Source organism: Pseudophryne corroboree, chromosome 6 (genome assembly GCF_028390025.1).
Source record: "Pseudophryne corroboree isolate aPseCor3 chromosome 6, aPseCor3.hap2, whole genome shotgun sequence".
Classification (NCBI taxonomy): Eukaryota; Metazoa; Chordata; class Amphibia; order Anura; family Myobatrachidae; genus Pseudophryne; species Pseudophryne corroboree.
The window spans coordinates 808850161-808871807 of NC_086449.1; the positions used below are offsets into that span (position 1 = coordinate 808850161).

General features: G+C 49.9%; 1 protein-coding gene across 7 annotated transcripts in view; it reads left to right on the forward strand.

Moving 5' to 3' along the window:
- The first annotated feature begins 95 nt into the window (after window positions 1-95).
- CNOT4 (CCR4-NOT transcription complex subunit 4) overlaps window positions 96-21647 on the forward strand; it is a 155899-nt gene continuing 134347 nt past the window's right edge. For 3 of the 7 annotated variants that reach the window (XM_063929014.1, XM_063929015.1, XM_063929016.1), the window contains exon 1: window positions 103-332. The gene's annotated coding sequence lies outside the window, so the exon portion shown is untranslated. Of the gene's footprint in view, window positions 333-21647 lie in introns of all 7 variants that reach the window. The other 4 variants (XM_063929012.1, XM_063929013.1, XM_063929010.1 and 1 more) reach the window with 3 other exon arrangements.

The following is a 21647-nucleotide window of genomic DNA, read 5'->3' on the forward strand; positions in this document are numbered from 1 at the left end:
AGTGTCACACTGCAGCGTGGACTACAGCTCCCGTCATGCTCCGCGCCGCCAGCTCAGGGCTCGATCTTCCTCCCAAAGGCGTTGCGCCTGCGCAGTGCGCCGCTCCCCCTCCCTCCCAGCTGCCAGGACAGTGTCCCCCCCCTAATGTAAGATGGTGGCCGTCTGGTGGTGAGGAGGATCCGCAGGCCCCGCTTCTCTCTCCCACTCTCTCCGAGCTCCCACTGACTGTCAGAGAGGAGGAGGAGCTGCCGGTCCGCCCCCCACCGCCCGCCATTAGCAGAAGCAGCAGCACACTCAGCGGCCAGGCCGGCGCAGGAGGCGGTGCGAGGAGGGTAAGATCCCGCCGTCACCCTGCAGCTATGTCCGGGCCTGGGAGCGGCCTTCACACCCGTCCATGCCCGCCAGGCCTCACCCTGCTTCCACACAGCCTCCAGTCACCCCACAGGCCTCAGCCAAGCTTCCACACTCCCAGCATGTCATGCCCTGGTCACATACACACCCCTCAGCCTCCCACATGTCATGCCTCAGCCTCCTGTCTCCCACAGCCTTCCCTGATCTCTCCCACAGCCTCCTGTCTCCCACAGACTCCCCTGACCTCCCCCACAGCCTCCCCTGATCTTCCCCACAGTCTCCTGTCTCCCATATGTCATACCCCAGTATCACACACAGCCTCCATCACCCCACAGGCCTCAGCCAGCCTCCACACTCCCAGCATGTCATGCCCTGGTCACATACACACCCCTCAGCCTCCCACATGTCATGCCTCAGCCTCCTGTCTCCCATATGTCATACCCCAGCATCACACACAGCCTCCAGTCACCACACAGGCCTCACCCAGCCTCCACACTCCTAGCATGTCATGCCCTGGTCACACACACACCCCTTAGCCTCCCACATGTCATGCTTAGTCTCCTCTATCACAGCCTCCCCTGATCTCTCCCACAGGCCTCATCCAGCCTCCACACTCCCAGTATGTCATGCCCTGGTCACATAAACAGCCCTTAGCCTCCTGTCTCCCACAGCCTCCCCTGGTCTCTCCCGCAGTCTCATGTCTCCCACATATACCCCAGTACTACACACAACCTTCAGTCACCACACAGGCCTCTCCCAGCCTCCACACTCTCACCATGTCATGCCCTGCTCTTATACACACCTCGTAGCCTCCCCTGGGGTCTCCTGCAGCCTCATGTCATACACCAGTATCGCATACAGCCTCCGCTGCTCTTACATGGCTTTCTGTCTCCACATGACATACACAGGTACAACAGACAACCTCCAATGGTCCTCGCCCTTCTCTCGCACAGCTCCCAGTCCTCCCAAAGGCTTTGACCTGATCTCATACAGCCTTCTTTCTCATGTGTTCATGCCTCAGTTTCAGACAGCTTCAGGTCCTTCAGAAGGACTCATTCTGCTGTCACACAGCCTGCAGCTCCTCCAGATGCAATACCCAGATCTCACACACCCAACCTCCAGTCCCCCTGACATGTCGTACCCAGATCTCACACACACAACCTCCAGTCCCCCTGACACGTCATACCCAGATCTCACACACCCAACCTCCAGTCCCCCTGACATGTCATACCCAGATCTCACACACACAACCTCCAGTCCCCCTAACACGTCATACACAGATCTCACACACCCAACCTCCAGTCCCCCTGACATGTCATACCCAGATCTCACACACACAACCTCCAGTCCCCCTGACACGTCATACCCAGATCTCACACACCCAACCTCCAGTCCCCCTGACATGTCATACCCAGATCTCGCACACACAACCTCCAGTCCCCCTAACACGTCATACACAGATCTCACACACCCAACCTCCAGTCCCCCTGACATGTCATACCCAGATCTCACACACACAACCTCCAGTCCCCCTGACACATCATACCCAGATCTCTCAGACATACTCCAGTCCCCCTGACATGTCATACCCAGATCTCACACACAACCTCCAGTCCCCCTGACATGTCATACCCAGATCTCACACACAACCTCCAGTCCCCCTGACATGTCATACCCAGATCTCACACACAACCCTCCAGTCCCCCTGACATGTCATACCCAGATCTCGCACACAACCTCCAGTCCCCCTGACACGTCATACCCAGATCTCTCACACACCCAACCTCCAGTCCCCCTGACACGTCATACCCAGATCTCTCACACACCCAACCTCCAGTCCCCCTGACACGTCATACCCAGATCTCGCACACACAACCTCCAGTCCCCCTGACATGTCATACCCAGATCTCTCACACACCCAACCTCCAGTCCCCCTGACACGTCATACCCAGATCTCGCACACAACCTCCAGTCCCCCTGACATGTCATACCCAGATCTCACACACAACCTCCAGTCCCCCTGACATGTCATACCCAGATCTCGCACACAACCTCCAGTCCCCATGACACGTCATACCCAGATCTCGCACACAATCTCCAGTCCCCATGACACGTCATACCCAGATCTCTCACACACCCAACCTCCAGTAACCTTGACATGTCATACCCAGATCTCTCACACACCCAACCTCCAGTCCCCCTGACACGTCATACCCAGATTTCTCACACACCCAACCTCCAGTCCCCCTGACACGTCATACCCAGATCTCGCACACACAACCTCCAGTCCCCCTGACATGTCATACCCAGAACTCGCACACCCAACCTCCAGTCCCCCTGACATGTCATACCCAGATCTCACACACCCAACCTCCAGTCCCCCTGACACGTCATACCCAGATCTCACACACCCAACCTCCAGTCCCCCTGACACGTCATACCCAGATCTCTCGCACACAACCTCCAGTCCCCCTGACATGTCATACCCAGATCTCTCACACACCCAACCTCCAGTCCCCCTGACATGTCATACCCAGATCTCTCACACACCCAACCTCCAGTCCCCTGACATGTCATACCCAGATCTCACACACATCCTCCAGTCCCCCTGACATGTCATACCCAGATCTCACACACCCAACCTCCTGTCCCCCTGACACGTCATACCCAGATCTCACACACCCAACCTCCAGTCCCCCTGACACGTCATACCCAGATCTCACACACCCAACCTCCAGTCCCCCTGACACGTCATACCCAGATCTCACTCACACAACCTCCAGCTCCCCTGACACGTCATACCCAGATCTCGCACACACAACCTCCAGTCCCCCTGACACGTCATACCCAGATCTCGCACACACAACCTCCAGTCCCCCTGACATGTCATACCCAGATCTCTCACACACCCAACCTCCAGTCCCCCTGACACGTCATACCCAGATCTCTCTCACACAACCTCCAGCTCCCCTGACATGTAGTAGTCTGATCTTTCATTCATACAGCCTGTAGCTTTCCACAGAGTTCCTGTACGGTCTCCAGTCCTCCACATGTCATACCCGGGTTTCTCAGCCTCCAGTTATCCGGAAGGCTTCTTGCAGGTCTATCACAGTCTGATCCTCCAAGTCCTCACCTCGCTCTCTACAGTCTACATGCCACTAACCGCTTTACCCTGCTCCCATACAGGTCATTTAACTTTAGTCGCCCCACACGTCCTGCTCTGCTCTCATGCCTAGCTTCCTGTCACCCCGCATATTATACCCTGGGGGAGCTGTACTAAGCTGTGGAGAGTAATAAAGTTCCAGCCAATCAGCTCCTAGCTGTCATGTTATAGCCTGTTTGGAAAATGGCAGTAGCTGGTTGGCTGGTACTTTACCTTGCTCCACTTTATCACTCTCCAACTATTAGTACATCTGCCCCGTCTCTTAAACAGCCTCACCCTGCTCTTAATGGGGACTTTGATTCAGCCTCCGTGTGGTATACTCTGCTCCCCACTGTGGCCTCACCCTCCACCTCCCCAAGAACACAAACTAACACCCCTTTCACACCACAAAGATAACCCGGTATATTGCCTGGTCGCTGTGCGGTGTGAAAGGGTCAGTCCCGAATTCCCGGGTCACCTGATCTGGTAATTCAACCCAAGAATAAAGCCGTGTTATTCCCGGGCCAGGCGCAGTGCGAACGGATTTCCCTGGTTGATGCAACCCGGGACCCGTTACCAGCATAGGGAGAGGCGGCACAGAGATTCTCATCTCCTAGCGCCACCTCCGCCCCCGATGACGCCATGGTCCCCGCTACCGATGGTAACCTGACCTTGCAATGTGGCGGGTCGGGAAGCCAGTTCTCAGGGTCCAATGCCAGGTCGCACCCGGGAAGGACCCATTTCAAATTCCCGGGAGCGATCCAGCATTAGCCGTCTGACAGCGGGATCAGTTGTATTTATCATCCTCTATAGCCTCCAATCCTGCAGCAGGTGCTCCCCTCGTCTTACAGCCCTATACCCCTTTCACTTATTCAAAAACCTGGATTTTTGCACATGAATGCGCATCAACCCAGGTTTTTAGTATGTGTGAAAAGAAACTACCCAGGACGAAGCCCTAGTGTCCTCGTCCCTGCCCCTACTAGGGTCGAACTGAGACCCGGGAATTTGCCAGCTTGATAGACCCGGTAAATACCCAGGCCGCGTGTGTGAAAGGGGTATTGCTAGTCATTGGGTTCGATTCAATTCAGCGACAGTTGAATAGCACCAAGAGTTAGCTCCCGTCGCTATTCAATTCAGCTCCAGTTAAGTCGGCGAAGGCCCGTTCTCGCGGCCTTAACAGGCCGAATTGTCGGGAGAACGGGCATTCTCCGACTTAACTCCCCGGCGTGATGCTGATTCCCGACAGAATCAGCCTTGCGCCGGCCGCGCGGCAGCACTTTTGTCTGGTTTCTTCTCTCATCCTCCGGGGGTGAGAGAAGAATTCCTGACAATTGAGGGTCACTTGTCGCTGTATTGAATAGCGCCGGGAGCTAACTCCCAGCACTATTCAACGGTCAATGAATTGAATCGAGTCCTCTATGCCTTCCTGCCCCCCCCCCCTCCCCCACCCCCCCCCCAACAAACACAAACACACACACACACACACACACCACAGGCCTTAACATTTTTACTCTTGTACATTAAGAAGGAGGGATATGCACGTCTTCCAAAATTGGAAGGGAAAGCCACGAGCTACATTCTTCCACTTCCAGAAGCGTCTGGGCCAGTCAGCACTGACTCCATATACACTGTGTCTGCCCCTAGTAACTTTATCACCATATATACACACATGAATGTAGCCTGGTCTGGGGGAGTATCATGTGTAGCCTGTGATTTTGTTCTTGTTATATCCAGACCTCTGTCAATCACTCGCCTTCAGTCATTAGACGTGTACTTGATATTCGTAGCAAGCTCTAAATGTGCTCAGTGTTTGTAAAAATCGAATTCATGTGGTGGATGGAATGTTGGCAGCGTGGTATACTGAAGAGCTTGCAATCCGTCTGTGTTTGTAGCATGCCAGTCGTTTCTATACAACTTTTGTATTGCAATGAAACTTTAAAAGCTGCATTCTGATAGAGAGAAATTAGGAGCGCCGCCAATTACAGAAGTGTCATTTATTATACGGATTTAAGTTGGCATTGTTCTAACCAAAGTCTGTGACCCACAGTAGTAAATAGCTGGTGTAAGAATCGCATTGTGAAGTCACATGACCCAGTTTTGTTTATTGGTTTCTCCTTTCACTTGAACTGTAATAACACACGTGTCATTTCCGTGCATGTTATATGATCTCTATAACTCTGTGTTGGGTATCATCATAGCAGTTATTACATTGAGACCACCAGAGAGAGGTGAAGTGCTAATTAAAAACTTTGGTTATTGTGTGTGTGAAGGGGGTCCATACATGAATCGGCGAATCACCAATATCCGATTGGGTGATCGGCAATTATTGGATATTATGTTTGTAAGTGACTGATGTGCTTCCTAATATCCCTGCAGCTGCAGTATGTGTCCGATACATTGTTGCATGAATTTGCAACTGTTTCCCTTAGTCACCACTACAGAGTTAATAGTCCCTACTCTGGACTTTTTTTTTTTTCTTCTTTTTTTTTTCCTCCTCGCATGTCTATTTTTGGGAGGTACACTGTGACACATTATTGCAGACGTGCTGCTTTCCAATCATAGCCTTCAGCCACCTCCTTTTTTAATTTCTGATTCCAGCGGCTTCCGTCGGGCAGAGCCGGTGATAGATGGCTCAGGGATACCAGTGTGATGTGACTGTACACTTCCCACACGAGAAGTCACAGAATGATGCGTTTCCTCTTAGTACATACTGAATAGAGTTTAGATGAGTGATGTAATGTGTGTGATTAGGACACGGCGACTTCGTCTGACCTTTGTATGGCTAAGTGCATTGCATGAATGTTAGCATGTTATGTTTCCTGGATTCCTCACCTACTGTACGTGTCACATGGGACGTTTGAATGGCACATTTTAAATTGCATCTTATAATTGCTGTGTTTTGTAATCCATTCATATGATATATTGAGAGGATGGCACAGAAGCGTTTTGCTATAAAAGTGCTCCAATGTATTCCGGCTGGAATAACGTTGCAATCACCTACCTGCTTAGTTGGATTATGCTTTATAACACAGTACCTGTATGGCAGCCCCTGTTGCGTTAGTCTTTGCTTGTATATTTGTTTGTGCATTGGATATAATATATATATATATATAATATTTCTCTCTAACGTCCTAGTGGATGCTGGGGACTCCGTAAGGACCATGGGGAATAGACGGGCTCCGCAGGAGACTGGGCACTCTAAGAAAGATTTAGTACTACTGGTGTGCACTGGCTCCTCCCTCTATGCCCCTCCTCCAGACCTCAGTTAGAATCTGTGCCCGGACAGAGCTGGGTGCATTTTAGTGAGCTCTCCTGAGCTTGCTAATAAGAAAGTATTTTAGTTAGGTTTTTTATTTTCAGTGAGCTTCTGCTGGCAACAGACTCTCTGCTACGTGGGACTGAGGGGAGAGAAGCAAACCTACTAACTGCGGCTAGGTTGCGCTTCTTAGGCTACTGGACACCATTAGCTCCAGAGGGATCGAACACAGGAACCTAACCTTGGTCGTCCGTTCCCGGAGCCACGCCGCCGTCCCCCTCGCAGAGCCAGAAGACAGAAGCCGGCGGGTTGAAGCAAGAAGACGTCAAAATCGGCGGCAGAAGACTCCTGTCTTCATATGAGGTAGCGCACAGCACTGCAGCTGTGCGCCATTGCGCCCACACTAACCCACACACTCTGGTCACTGTAGGGTGCAGGGCGCAGGGGGGGGGCGCCCTGGGCAGCAATTGATTACCTCCTGGCAAAAAAGCAGCATATATACAGCTGGGCACTGTATTAGGCATGAGCCCCCGCCATTAATTTTACACAAAATCGCGGGACAGAAGCCCGCCGCTGAGGGGGCGGGGCCTTCTTCCTCAGCACTCACCAGCGCCATTTTCTCTCCACAGCTCTGCTGAGAGGAAGCTCCCCAGGCTCTCCCCTGCAGACTCACGGTAGAAAGAGGGTAAAAAGAGAGGGGGGGCACATAAATTTAGCGCATTAATCATATATACAGCAGCTACTGGGTAAACACTTAAGTTACTGTGTGATTCCTGGGTCATATAGCGCTGGGGTGTGTGCTGGCATACTCTCTCTCTGTCTCTCCAAAAGGCCTTGTGGGGGTCCTGTCCTCATATAGAGCATCCCCTGTGTGTGTGGTGTGTCGGTACGCGTGTGTCGACATGTTTGACGAGGAGGGCTATGTGGAGGCAGAGCAGGTGCAGATGAATGACATGTCTCCGCCGACGGCGCCGACACCTGATTGGATGGATATGTGGAAGGTGTTAAATGATAATGTAAACTCCTTGCATAAAAGGTTGGATAAAGCTGATGCCTTGGGACAGTCGGGGTCTCAGCCCATGCCTGATCCTACAGCGCAGAGGCTGTCAGGGTCTCAGAAGCGCCCACTATCCAAAATTGTTGACACAGATATCGACACGGATTCTGACTCCAGTGTCTATGACGATGATGCAAAGTTGCAGCCTAAAATGGCTAAAGCCATCCGCTACATGATTATAGCAATGAAGGATGTGTTGTACATATCAGAGGTAAACCCTGTCCCTGACAAGAGGGTGTATATGTATGGGGAGAAAAAGCAAGAGGTGACTTTTCCCCCTTCACATGAGTTAAATGAGTTACAGTATGTGAAAAAGCGTGGGATTCCCCCGATAGGAAAGTGCTGATTTCCAAAAGGTTACTTATGGCGTACCCTTTCCCACCAACGGACAGGATTCCCTGGGAATCCTCCCCTAGGGTAGAAAAAGCTCTGACACGCTTATCTTAGAAGGTGGCCCTGCCGTCACAGGATACGGCCTCCCTAAAGGATCCTGCCGATAGGAAGCAGGAAAGTATCCTGAAGTCTGTTTATACACATTCAGGTACTCTACTGAGGCCGGCGATTGCGTCGGCCTGGATGTGTAGTGCTGTAGCAGCATGGACAGATAATCTGTCTGAGGAACTGGATACCTTAGACAAGGATACCATTTTACTGACCCTGGGGCATATAAAAGACGCTGTCCTATATATGAGGGATGCCCAGAGGGACATTTGCCTACTGGGCTCTAGAATAAATGCAATGTCAATTTCTGCCAGAAGGGTCCTGTGGACTCTGCAATGGACAGGTGATGCCGACTCCAAAAAGCACATGGAGGTTTTACCTTACAAGGGTGAGGAATTGTTTGGGGACGGTCTCTCGGACCTAGTTTCCACAGCTACGGCTGGGAAGTCAAATTTTTTTGCCATATATTCCCTCACAGCCTAAGAAAGCACCGTATTACCAAATGCAGTCCTTTCGATCACAAAGAAGCAAGAAAGTCAGAGGTGCATCCTTTCTTGCCAGAGGCAGGGGTAGAGGAAAGAAGCTGCACCATACAGCTAGTTCCCAGGAACAGAAGTCCTCCCCGGCTTCCACTAAATCCACCGCATGACGATGGGGCTCCACAGGTGGAGCCAGGAGCGGTGGGGGCGCGTCTCCGAAATTTCAGCCACCAGTGGGTTTGCTCACAGGTGGATCCCTGGGCTATACAGATTGTGTCTCAGGGATACAAGCTGGAATTCGAAGTGATGCCCCCTCACCGTTACCTCAAATCGGCCCTGCCAGCTTCCCCCATGGAAAGGGAAGTAGTGTTAGCGGCAATTCACAAGTTATATCTCCAGCAGGTGGTGGTAAAGGTTCCCCTCCTTTAACAGGGAAGGGGATACTATTCCACAATGTTTGTGGTACCGAAACCGGACGGTTCGGTCAGACCCATATTGAATTTAAAGTCCCTGAACATTTATCTGAAAAGATTCAAGTTCAAAATGGAATCGCTCAGAGCGGTCATTGCAAGCCTTGAAGAGGGGGATTTTATAGTGTCTCTGGACATAAAGGATGCTTACTTGCATGTCCCCATTTATCCACCTCATCAGGAGTACCTCAGATTTGTGGTACAGGACTGTCATTACCAATTCCAGACGTTGCCGTTTGGGCTCTCCACGGCACCGAGAATATTTACCAGGGTAATGGCAGAAATTATGGTGATCCTGAGAAAGCAAGGAGTCAGTTATCCCATACTTGGACGATCTCCTCATAAAGGCGAGGTCCAGAGAGCAGTTGCTGATCAGCGTAGCACACTCTCAGGAAGTGTTGCAGCAGCATGGCTGGATTCTGAATATCCCAAAGTCGCAGCTGATTCCTACGACGCGTCTGCCCTTTCTGGGCATGATTCTGGACACAGACCAGAAGAAGGTTTTTCTCCCGGCGGAGAAGGCTCAGGAGCTCGTGACTCTAGTCAGAGACCTCTTAAAACCAAAACAGGTGTCGGTGCATCACTGCACGCGAGTCCTGGGAAAGATGGTGGCATCGTACGAAGCCATTCCCTTCGGCAGGTTCCATGCGAGGATCTTTCAGTGGGATCTGTTGGACAAGTGGTCCGGATCGCATCTTCAGATGCATCGGCTGATCACCCTGTCCCTGAGGGCCAGGGTGTTTCTACTGTGGTGGCTGCAGAATGCTCACCTTCTCGAGGGCCGCAGGTTCGGCATACAGGACTGGGTCCTGGTGACCACGGATGCGAGCCTCCGAGGATGGTGGTCAGTCACTCAGGGAAGAAACTTCCAAGGGTTGTGGTCAAGTCAGGAGGCTTGTCTGCACATAAATATCTTGGAACTAAGGGCCATATACAACGCCCTGAGTCAAGCGGAGCCTCTGCTTCGCAACCAACCGGTGCTGATTCAGTCAGACAACATCACCGCGGTGGCTCATGTAAACCGCCAGGGCGGCACAAGAAGCAGAGTGGCGATGGCGGAAGCCACCAGGATTCTTCGTTGGGCGGAGAATCACGTGCAAGCACTGTCAGCAGTGTTCATTCCGGGAGTGGACAACTGGGAAGCAGACTTCCTCAGCAGGCACGACCTCCACCCGGGAGAGTGGGGGACTTCATCACGAAGTCTTCACTCAGATTACAAATCGATGGGAACTGCCACAGGTGGACATGATGGCATCCCGTCTCAACAAAAAGCTACAAAGGTATTGCGCCAGGTCAAGAGACCCTCAGGCGCTAGCTGTGGACGCACTAGTAACACCGTGGGTGTTCCAGTCGGTCTATGTGTTTCCTCCTCTTCCTCTCATACCCAAGGTGCTGAGAATCGTAAGAAAAAGAGGAGTGAGAACAATACTCATTGTTCCGGATTGGCCAGGAAGGACTTGGTACCCGGAACTGCAGGAAATGCACACAGAGGACCCATGGCCTCTGCCTCTCAGACAGGACCTGTTGCATCAGGGGCCCTGTCTGTACCAAGACTTACCGCGGCTGCGTTTGACGGCATGGCGGTTGAACGCAGGATCCTAGCGGAAAAAGGCATTCCGGATGAAGTTATTCCTACGCTGATAAAGGCTAGAAAACACTATCACCGTATATGGCGAAAATATGTTGCCTGGTGTGAGGCCTGGAAGGCCCCTACAGAGGAATTCCAGTTGGGCCGGTTCCTGGAGTGACTATGGGCTTGAAGTTGGGGTCGATAAAGGTCCAGATTTCGGCCCTATCCATTTTCTTTCAAAAGGAACTGGCTTCTCTTCCTGAAGTTCAGACGTTTGTAAAGGGAGTGCTGCATATTCAGCTCCCTTTTGTGCCACCAGTGGCACCTTGGGATCTCAACGTGGTGTTGGGTTTCCTGAAATCCCACTGGTTTGAGCCACTTAAGACCGTGGAGCTAAAGTATCTCACGTGGAAGGTGGTCATGCTATTGGCCTTAGCTTCGGCTAGGCGTGTGTCCGAATTGGCGGCTTTGTCATGTAAAAGCCCCTATCTGGTTTTCCATATGGACAGGGCAGAATTACGGACTCGTCCGCAATTTCTGCCGAAGGTGGTGTCATCTTTTCATTTGAACCAACCTATTGTGGTGCCTGCGGCTACTCGTGACTTGGAGGATTCCAAGTTGCTTGATGTAGTCAGGGCTTTGAAGATCTATGTAGCCAGGATGGCTGGAGCCAGGAAAACTGACTCGCTGTTTATCCTGTATGCATCCAACAAGCTGGGTGCTCCTGCTTCAAAGCAAACCATTGCTCGCTGGATCTGTAACACGATTCAGCAGGCTCATTCTGCGGCTGGATTGCCGCATCCAAAATCAGTGAAAGCCCATTCCACAAGGAAAGTGGGCTCTTCTTGGGCGGCTGCCCGAGGGGTCTCGGCATTACAGCTTTGCCGAGCAGCTACTTGGTCGGGTTCAAACACATTTGCTAAGTTCTACAAGTTTGATACCCTGGCTGAGGAGAACCTTGTGTTTGCCCATTCGGTGCTGCAGAGTCATCCGCACTCTCCCGCCCGTTTGGGAGCTTTGGTATAATCCCCATGGTCCTTACGGAGTCCCCAGCATCCACTAGGACGTTAGATTTACTGGTGAGTAAAATCTTATATTCTCTATTTCTCATAGTCTGTAGTGGATGCTGGGCGCCCGTCCCAAGTGCGGACTTTCTGCAATACGTGTATATAGTTATTGCTTAATAAAGGGTTATGTTATGTTGGCATCCATTGTTTGATGCTCTGTTGTTGTTCATACTGTTGACTGGGTAAGTTTATCACAAGTTATACGGTGTGATTGGTGTGGCTGGTATGAGTCTTACCCTGGATTCCAAAATCCTTTCCTTGTAATGTCAGCTCTTCCGGGCACAGTTTCCTTAACTGAGGTCTGGATGAGGGGCATAGAGGGAGGAGCCAGTGCACACCAGTAGTACTAAATCTTTCTTAGAGTGCCCAGTCTCCTGCGGAGCCCGTCTATTCCCCATGGTCCTTACGGAGTCCCCAGCATCCACTACGGACTACGAGAAATAGATTTACCGGTGAGTAAAATCTTATTATATATATATATATATATATATAGATATAGATATAGATATAGATAGATATATATATATATATATATAGATATATAGATATATAGATATAGATATATATATATATATATATATATATATATATATATATATATATATATATAGATCCTGTACCTGGATGACAGGGTGGTGATGAGCGGGCGGTAGCTTGTCTCTCATGACGCCCTGTTACCATAGTGACTGTAATAATCCTCCTGTTAGTGTTGCGCCCACCGCACGTCACCGGAAGTGACGTGACGGCAATTGGAACGCACACTGGGGAAGCAATGGATGTAGTGGAACGCAGAGGTTTCCACTCCCTGTGAGCAATACCGGCATGCATGGTGACGCATGCGCAGATGGGTGGAACGCACGCCGGGAGCAGTGGTCCTTGCGGCTAGCCCACCTGTAAGTAGTTTTCTCGTTTTCAATATTTTTTTTGGGTGATATATTAAGTGTGATTTGGTGGTGTTCATGCATTGATGGCTCTACACTTTGGCGGGGTGACAGTGACATGATGTTATGGTCTTGAACGGTCATTTAGTGACCGAGGTCGACGGACAGCTAAGTTACCATTTGTATCCCTATGACTATGAAACTCATTTTATGGATATAATTTTTAGGCGTTGATACGCCAAATGTTTTGCGGATAATTCTTCAAGTTATTTCATGCCGAGCCACCGCAATTTGTTGTTCACCTTTTAAATGCCCATGGTGGGGTGATATTAAAAGAATTTTTTTCAAAGCTGGATTGAGTGCCCTTTTCTACAAACGTTTATATATATATATATATATATATATATATATATATATATATATATATATATATATATATATATATCTCTATCTCTATATATCTTTCTATCTTTCTCGTATTCTGCAGTGCTTTACAGGGAAAATCAGTCACATCAATCCCTGCCCAAGTAGAGCTTAGTCTCTGTACCACATAAATACACTAGGGTTAATTATTGTTAGTTTGTTGTTTGTCTAGAGCCATTTAGCTTTCCAGTATGTTTATGGATTGTGGGAGCAAACCAGAGCACCACGCAAACACGGGGAGAACGTACAAACTCCACATGTAGAGCCTGGGTCAGGAACTGAGCTTGTGATGTCGGGGCTCTGAATCGGCAATGCGAATCACTACGCCAGCCAAGATGTTTTCACTGTGTGTCCTATTAAAATGCTCCCGTAACAGTGTTCTTTGTAATGAACTATATGTTCCGCAGCATATATCCATGCATTAAGTCAGGCTTGATTTACAGAGGTAATCCGAAAAGATCTTCCGTAGACTGGAATATCTATTGGGTGCTATAAACATCCAATGTCCTGGAATGTGAGCGTTCTATACAATGGCTTGTTTTCCTAATGAACATGGCATCTCCTATGTATTAGTGCTGCCGTACACATGAAAAGCCATTCCGTTATCTGTGTGCGCGTAGCCTTGGGAAGTGAAAAAGTATCAACCGATCAGCTCGTAACTGTCAGTTTTCAAACCCAGCCTGTAACATGGCAGTTAGGAGCTGATTGGCTGGCATCGCCGTGCAATCTATCACTATTTAAGGCTTAGTACATCTGCCCCTGTGCAGTCCCTTAATGTTTCCTTCAGTAGGAAAACAAACTGGGACAGTTTTGAAGAGCGGGTTATAGATGGGTGTTAGAGCTCTGCTAGGCTCAGTGATTAGATGATGGTGGTCCTAAAGGAGAAGCCCCTTCTAAAATACCATTTAATGCATCAAGCCCTTATAAGAGTAGGTGTATGTGTTCATACAGGAGAAATGTTCATTAAACTCTAGCAATGGCGCATCCTATGCCAAGAGCCGCCGGATTCTTAACGTTCGGACTAAGGGCCAAAGGCATCTAATGTCTTTTTAACAGGTTCTCTGTGATCATCAGTCTCTAAGAGGGCGATTCAAATGTTTATTTGGAGAGTCTCTTAGAGTAGAGCAATTGTTGCTCTGATCGGGTGCCCAAATAGTCGGATAATCCTGTGTCCTGGTAAGTATGCCCAAACCTAAACCACGGACTTTGCACACATTTCTTTTCGCACCTCAGGATGCTGTGAAAAGAGAAGTCAACCCCATGGCTAACGGGCGTCTAAATGCAGCAGCGATTGAATAGCTCCCTTTTGCACTCCCTAGTGATAGCCGTGAAGGGGGGGGGGGGGGGGATTTGATTGCTCCCTAAATATGCGATCTCTGACAATGTATGATGTAGACTTAATATTGCGTCACCAGCAGCCATTTGCCTTGGGGGCTGATACAGAGGCTGCATCTATGTTGATAGTTTAGGGTTTCAAAGACATTCGAAGCATTTTTGCTTTTTCTTTGATTTGATTGGTCCTGTGCAAGTTTCATACGGATGTTCTAGGCTACAAGCTTTGCACTAGAGGAAGCTAGATCTGGTATTGGTACCTGGGCTGAGAATATGGTGGAGAGGTCTTCCCAACGACGCGACCATGAAATCATTGCCGACATTGTATAGCAACGTTTAAAGCGCAGTTTTGAAGCATTCTAATTTTAAAGAATAAGCCACAGCCATAGCAGGATACTGGGGCTCTCACGCCTGGTTACCTTTGATGAAACAAGGCCCGTACAATGGGCTTGATGTGCAGAGCTTGTTGATCCTGTTTTCCACCCACCAGACAGCATGCTGTCTCTTCACGATGCTGTAGTAACAGTGGAGTATCCTTGCACCTGTAGTTACCATGCTGCGACTTTCAATGGTCATGTAGGCAAGGTGTAGTGGTGCATGACAGCGTTTTTGGATCAACACTCACGTTATGTTCCCCTTCCGTTGTGGAGGCCAGGTTTCTGCAGGTGTGGCGGATGGGTCATCCAGGGCAGACTTGCTCACTATTAAGACAAAGGTACTGATAGTAGCTACTATTTAAAAAAAAAAAAAAAAAAATATATATATATATATATACACATATATATATATATATATATATATATATATATATATATATATACACATATATATATATATATATATATATACATATATATATATATATATATATATATATACATATATATATATATATATATATATACATTATTTTATTTTCTCTGACGACCTAAGTGGATGCTGGGACTCCGTAAGGACCATGGGGAATAGCGGCTCCGCAGGAGACTGGGCACAACTAAAAGAAAGCTTTAGACTACTGGTGTGCACTGGCTCCTCCCACTATGACCCTCCTCCAGACTTCAGTTAGAATCTTGTGCCCGGCTGAGCTGGATGCACACTAGGGGCTCTCCTGAGCTCCTAGAAAGAAAGTATTTTAGGTTTTTTATTTTACAGTGAGATCTGCTGGCAACAGACTCACTGCAGCGAGGGACTAAGGGGAGAAGAAGCGAACCTACCTAACTGGTGGTAGTTTGGGCTTCTTAGGCTACTGGACACCATTAGCTCCAGAGGGATCGACCGCAGGACCCGACCTTGATGTTCGTTCCCAGAGCCGCGCCGCCGTCCCCCTTACAGAGCCAGAAGCATGAAGATGGTCCGGAAAATCGGCGGCAGAAGACTTCGGTCTTCACCAAGGTAGCGCACAGCACTGCAGCTGTGCGCCATTGCTCCTCATGTACACCTCACACTCCGGTCACTGATGGGTGCAGGGCGCTGGGGGGGGGGTGCCCTGAGGGCAATATTACACACCTTGGCTGGCAAATATAAACCATATATAGTCCCAGAGGCTATATAGTTGTAAATTAATACCCCTGCCAGAGTTTCAAAAACGCGGGAGAAGTCCGCCGAAAAAGGGGCGGGGCTATCTCCCTCAGCACACTGGCGCCATTTCTCCCTCACAGCTCCGCTGGAAGGAAGCTCCCTGGCTCTCCCCTGCAGTCTGCAACTACAGAAGGGTAAAAAAGAGAGGGGGGGGCACTAAATTTAGGCGCAGTATATATATATTATAGCAGCTATAAGGGGATATAATTCAGTTAGTCCCTGTATTATATAGCGCTCTGGTGTGTGCTGGCATACTCTCTCTCTGTCTCCCCAAAGGGCTTTGTGGGGTCCTTTCCTCTGTCAGAGCATTCCCTGTGTGTATGCGGTGTGTCGGTACGGCTGTGTCGACATGTTTGATGAGGAGGCTTATGTGGAGGCGGAGCAAATGCCTGTAAATGTGATGTCACCCCCTGCGGGGTCGACACCTGAGTGGATGGTTCTATGGAAGGAATTACGCGACAGTGTCGACTCCTTACATAAAAGGTTTGACGACATACCTACTATGGGACAGCCGGCTTCTCAGCCTGTGCCTGCCCAGGCGTCTCAAAAGCCATCAGGGGCTCTAAAACGCCCGCTACCTCAGATGGCAGACACAGATGTCGACACGGATACTGACTCCAGTGTCGACGACGATGAGACTAATGTAACTTCCAATAGGGCTACACGTTACATGATTGAGGCAGTGAAAAATGTGTTGCACATTTCTGATGTTACCCCCGGTACCACAAAAAAGGGTATTATGTTTGGAGAGAAAAAACTACCAGTAGCTTTTCCTCCATCTGAAGAGTTAAATGAAGTGTGTGAAGAAGCGTGGGCTTCCCCTGATAAGAACTGGTAATTTCTAAGAGGTTACTAATGGCGTAACCTTTCCCGCCAGAGGATAGGTCACGTTGGGAAACATCCCCTAGGGTGGATAAAGCGCTCACACGCTTGTCAAAAAAGGTGGCACTACCGTCTCCGGATACGGCCGCCCTGAAGGAATCTGCTGATAGAAAGCAGGAGGCTATCCTGAAGTCTATATATACACACACAGGTGTTATACTGAGACCAGCTATTGCGTCAGCATGGATGTGCAGTGCTGCAGCTGCGTGGTCAGATTCCCTGTCGGAAAATATTGATACCCTAGACAGGGACACTATATTGCTAACCATAGAGCATATTAAAGATGCACTGTTATACATGAGGGATGCACAGAGGGATATTTGCCGGCTGGCATCTAAAATAAGTGCAATGTCCATTTCTGCCAGGAGAGGGTTATGGACTCGGCAGTGGACAGGAGATGCAGATTCTAAAAGGCACATGGAAGTTCTGCCTTATAAGGGTGAGGAGTTGTTCGGGGATGGTCTCTCGGACCTCGTTTCCACAGCAACAGCTGGGAAGTCTACATTTTTACCCCATGTTCCCTCACAGCCAAAGAAAGCACCGTATTATCAGGTACAGTCCTTTCGGCCCAATAGGGGCAGGCGGGTTAAAGGCGCGTCCTTTCTGCCCAGAGGCAGAGGGAAAAAGCTGCAGCATACAGCCAGTTCCCAGGAGCAAAAGTCCTCCCCCGCTTCCTCTAAGTCCACAGCATGACGCTGGGGCTCCACAGGCGGAGCCAGGTACGGTGGGGGCCCGTCTCAAATTTTTCAGCAATCAGTGGGCTTGCTCACGGGTGGATCCCTGGATCTTTCAAGTAGTATCTCAGGGGTACAGGCTGGAATTCGAGACGTCTCCCCCCCGCCGTTTTCCTCAAATCTGCCTTACCAACCACTCCCTCAGGCAGGGAGGCAGTGTTACAGGCAATTCACAAGCTGTATTCACAACAGGTGATAGTAAAGGTGCCCCTACTTCAACAAGGACGGGGTTACTATTCCACAATGTTTGTGGTACCGAAACCAGACGGTTCGGTGAGACCCATTTTAAATGTGAAATCCTTGAACACATATATAAAAAAAATCAAGTTCAAGATGGAATCGCTCAAGGCGGTTATTGCAAGCCTGGACGAGGGGGATTACATGGTATCACTGGACATCAAGGATGCTTACCTGCATGTCCCCATATACCATCCTCACCAGGAATACCTCAGATTTGTGGTACAGGATTGTCATTACCAATTCCAGACGTTGCCGTTCGGTCTATCCACGGCTCCGAGGGTCTTTACCAAGGTAATGGCCGAAATGATGATACTCCTTCGAAAGAAGGGAGTTTTAATTATCCCATACTTGGACGATCTCCTGATAAAGGCGAGGTCCAAGGAGCAGTTTTTGGTCGGGGTAGCACTATCTCAGGAGGTGCTACAACAGCACGGCTGGATTCTAAATATTCCAAAGTCACAGCTGATCCCTATGACACGTCTACTGTTCCTGGGGATGGTTCTGGACACAAAACAGAAAAAAGTGTTTCTCCCGGAGGAGAAGGCCAAGGAGCTGTCATCTCTAGTCAGAGGCCTCCTAAAACCAAAACAGGTGTCGGTGCATCACTGCACGCGGATCCTGGGAAAGATGGTAGCTTCCTACGAAGCAATTCCATTCGGCAGGTTCCATGCAAGAACCTTTCAGTGGGACCTGTTGGACAAGTGGTCCGGATCGCATCTTCAGATGCATCGGCAGATAACCCTGTCTCCAAGGACCAGGGTGTCTCTGCTGTGGTGGCTGCAGAGTGCTCATCTTCAAGAGGGCCGCAGATTCGGCATACAGGACTGGGTCCTGGTGACAACGGATGCCAGCCTTCGCGACTGGGGGGCAGTCACACAGGGAAGAAACTTCCAAGGACTATGGTCAAGTCAGGAGACTTCCCTGCACATAAATATTCTAGAACTGAGGGCCATTTACAATGCCCTAAGTCAGGCAAAACCCCTGCTTCAAAACCAGCCGGTACTGATCCAGTCAGACAACATCACGGCGGTCGCCCATGTAAACTGACAGGGCGGCACGAGAAGCAGGACGGCGATGGCAGAAGCCACAAGGATTCTCCGATGGGCGGAAAATCACGTGTTAGCACTGTCAGCAGTGTTCATTCCGGGAGTGGACAACTGGGAAGCAGACTTCCTCAGCAGGCACGACCTCCACTCGGGAGAGTGGGGACTTCATCCAGAAGTCTTCCAACTGATTGTAAACCGTTGGGAAAGGCCACAGGTGGACATGATGGCGTCCCGCCTAAACAAAAAGCTAGAAAGATATTGCGCCAGGTCGAGAGACCCTCAGGCAATAGCTGTGGACGCTCTAGTGACACCGTGGGTGTACCGGTCGGTTTATGTGTTCCCTCCTCTTCCTCTCATACCAAAGGTACTGAGGATAATAAGGCGAAGAGGAGTAAGAACTATACTCATCGTTCCGGATTGGCCAAGAAGAGCTTGGTACCCGGAACTTCAAGAAATGATCTCAGAGGACCCATGGCCTCTGCCGCTCAGACAGGACCTGCTGCAGCAGGGGCCCTGTGTGTTCCAAGACTTACCGCGGCTGCGTTTGACGACGTGGCGGTTGAACACCGGATCCTGAAGGAAAAGGGCATTCCGGAAGAAGTCATTCCTACGCTGATTAAAGCTAGAAAAGAAGTAACCGCAAACCATTATCACCGCATTTGGCGAAAATATGTTGCGTGGTGTGAGGCCAGGAAAGCCCCAACGGAGGAATTTCAGCTGGGCCGTTTCCTACACTTCCTACAGTCAGGGGTGACTATGGGCCTAAAATTGGGTTCCATTAAGGTCCAGATTTCGGCTCTATCGATTTTCTTCCAGAGAGAACTGGCTTCGCTGCCTGAAGTCCAAAATTTTGTTAAGGGAGTGCTGCATATTCAGCCCCCTTTTGTGCCTCCAGTGGCACCTTGGGATCTCAACGTGGTGTTGGACTTCCTGAAGTCACATTGGTTTGAGCCACTAAAAACCGTGGAATTAAAATATCTCACGTGGAAAGTGGTCATGTTGTTGGCCTTGGCCTCTGCCAGGCGTGTATCAGAATTGGCGGCTTTGTCATGTAAAAGCCCGTATCTGATTTGCCATATGGATAGGGCAGAATTGAGGACTCGTCCCCGATTTCTCCCAAAGGTGGTATCAGCCTTTCACCTGAACCAACCTATCGTGGTGCCTGCGGCTACTAAAGACTTGGAGGCTTCCAAGTTGTTGGACGTAGTCAGGGCCCTGAAAATTTATGTTTCCAGGACAGCTGGAGTCAGAAAGACTGACTCGCTATTTATCCTGTATGCGCCCAACAAGTTGGTTGCACCTGCTTCAAAGCAGACTATTGCTCGCTGGATCTGTAGGTACGATTCAGCTTGCACATTCTGCGGCTGGACTGCCGCATCCTAAATCAGTAAAAGCCCATTCCACAAGGAAGGTGGGCTCATCTTGGGCGGCTGCCCGAGGGGTCTCGGCTCTACAACTTTGCCGAGCAGCTACTTGGTCGGGGTCAAATACGTTTGCTAAATTCTACAAGTTTGACACCCTGGCTGAGGAGGACCTAGAGTTTGCCCATTCGGTGCTGCAGTGTCATCCGCACTCTCCCGATCGTTGGGGAGCTTTGGTATAATCCCCATGGTCCTTACGGAGTCCCAGCATCCTCTTAGGACGTCAGAGAAAATAAGATTTTACTCACCGGTAAATCTATTTCTCGTAGTCCGTAGTGGATGCTGGGCGCCCATCCCAAGTGCGGATTTTCTGCAATACTTGTATATAGTTATTGTTTAACTAAAGGGTTTTCTCTAACGTCCTAAGTGGATGCTGGGGACTCCGTCAGGACCATGGGGTTTAGCAGCTCCGCAGGAGACAGGGCACAATAATAAAAGCTTTAGGATCAGGTGGTGTGCACTGGCTCCTCCCCCTATGACCCTCCTCCAAGCCTCAGTTAGATTTTTGTGCCCGGCCGAGAAGGGTGCAATCTAGGTGGCTCTCCTGAGCTGCTTAGAATAAAAGTTTAAGTTAAGTTTTTTATTTTCAGTGAGTCCTGCTGGCAACAGGCTCACTGCTACGAGGGACTTAGGGGAGAGAAGTAAACTCACCTGCGTGCAGGATGGATTTGCTTCTTAGGCTACTGGACACCATTAGCTCCAGAGGGAGTCGGAACACAGGTCTCACCCTGGGGTTCGTCCCGGAGCCGTGCCGCCGACCCCCCTTGCAGATGGCGAAGTTGAAGAGGTCCAGAAACAGGCGGCAGAAGACTTTCAGTCTTCATAAGGTAGCGCACAGCACTGCAGCTGTGCGCCATTGTTGTCAGCACACTTCATACCAGCGGTCACTGAGGGTGCAGGGCGCTGGGGGGGGCGCCCTGGGCAGCAGTGTATTATACCTTTTTTATGGCTAAAATACATCACATATAGCCCTTGAGGCTATATGGATGTATTTAACCCCTGCCAGATCTCACAAACTCCGGGAGAAGAGCCCGCCGTTTTAGGGGGCGGGGCCTATTCTCCTCAGCACACGGCGCCATTTTCCTGCTCAGCTCTGCTGTGAGGAAGGCTCCCAGGCTCTCCCCTGCACTGCACTACAGAAACAGGGTTAAAACAGAGAGGGGGGGGGCACTTATTTGGCGATATGATTACATATGTGAAAATGCTATAAGGGAAAACACTTGTATAAGGGGTTGTCCCTGTATAATTATAGCGTTTTTGGTGTGTGCTGGCAAACT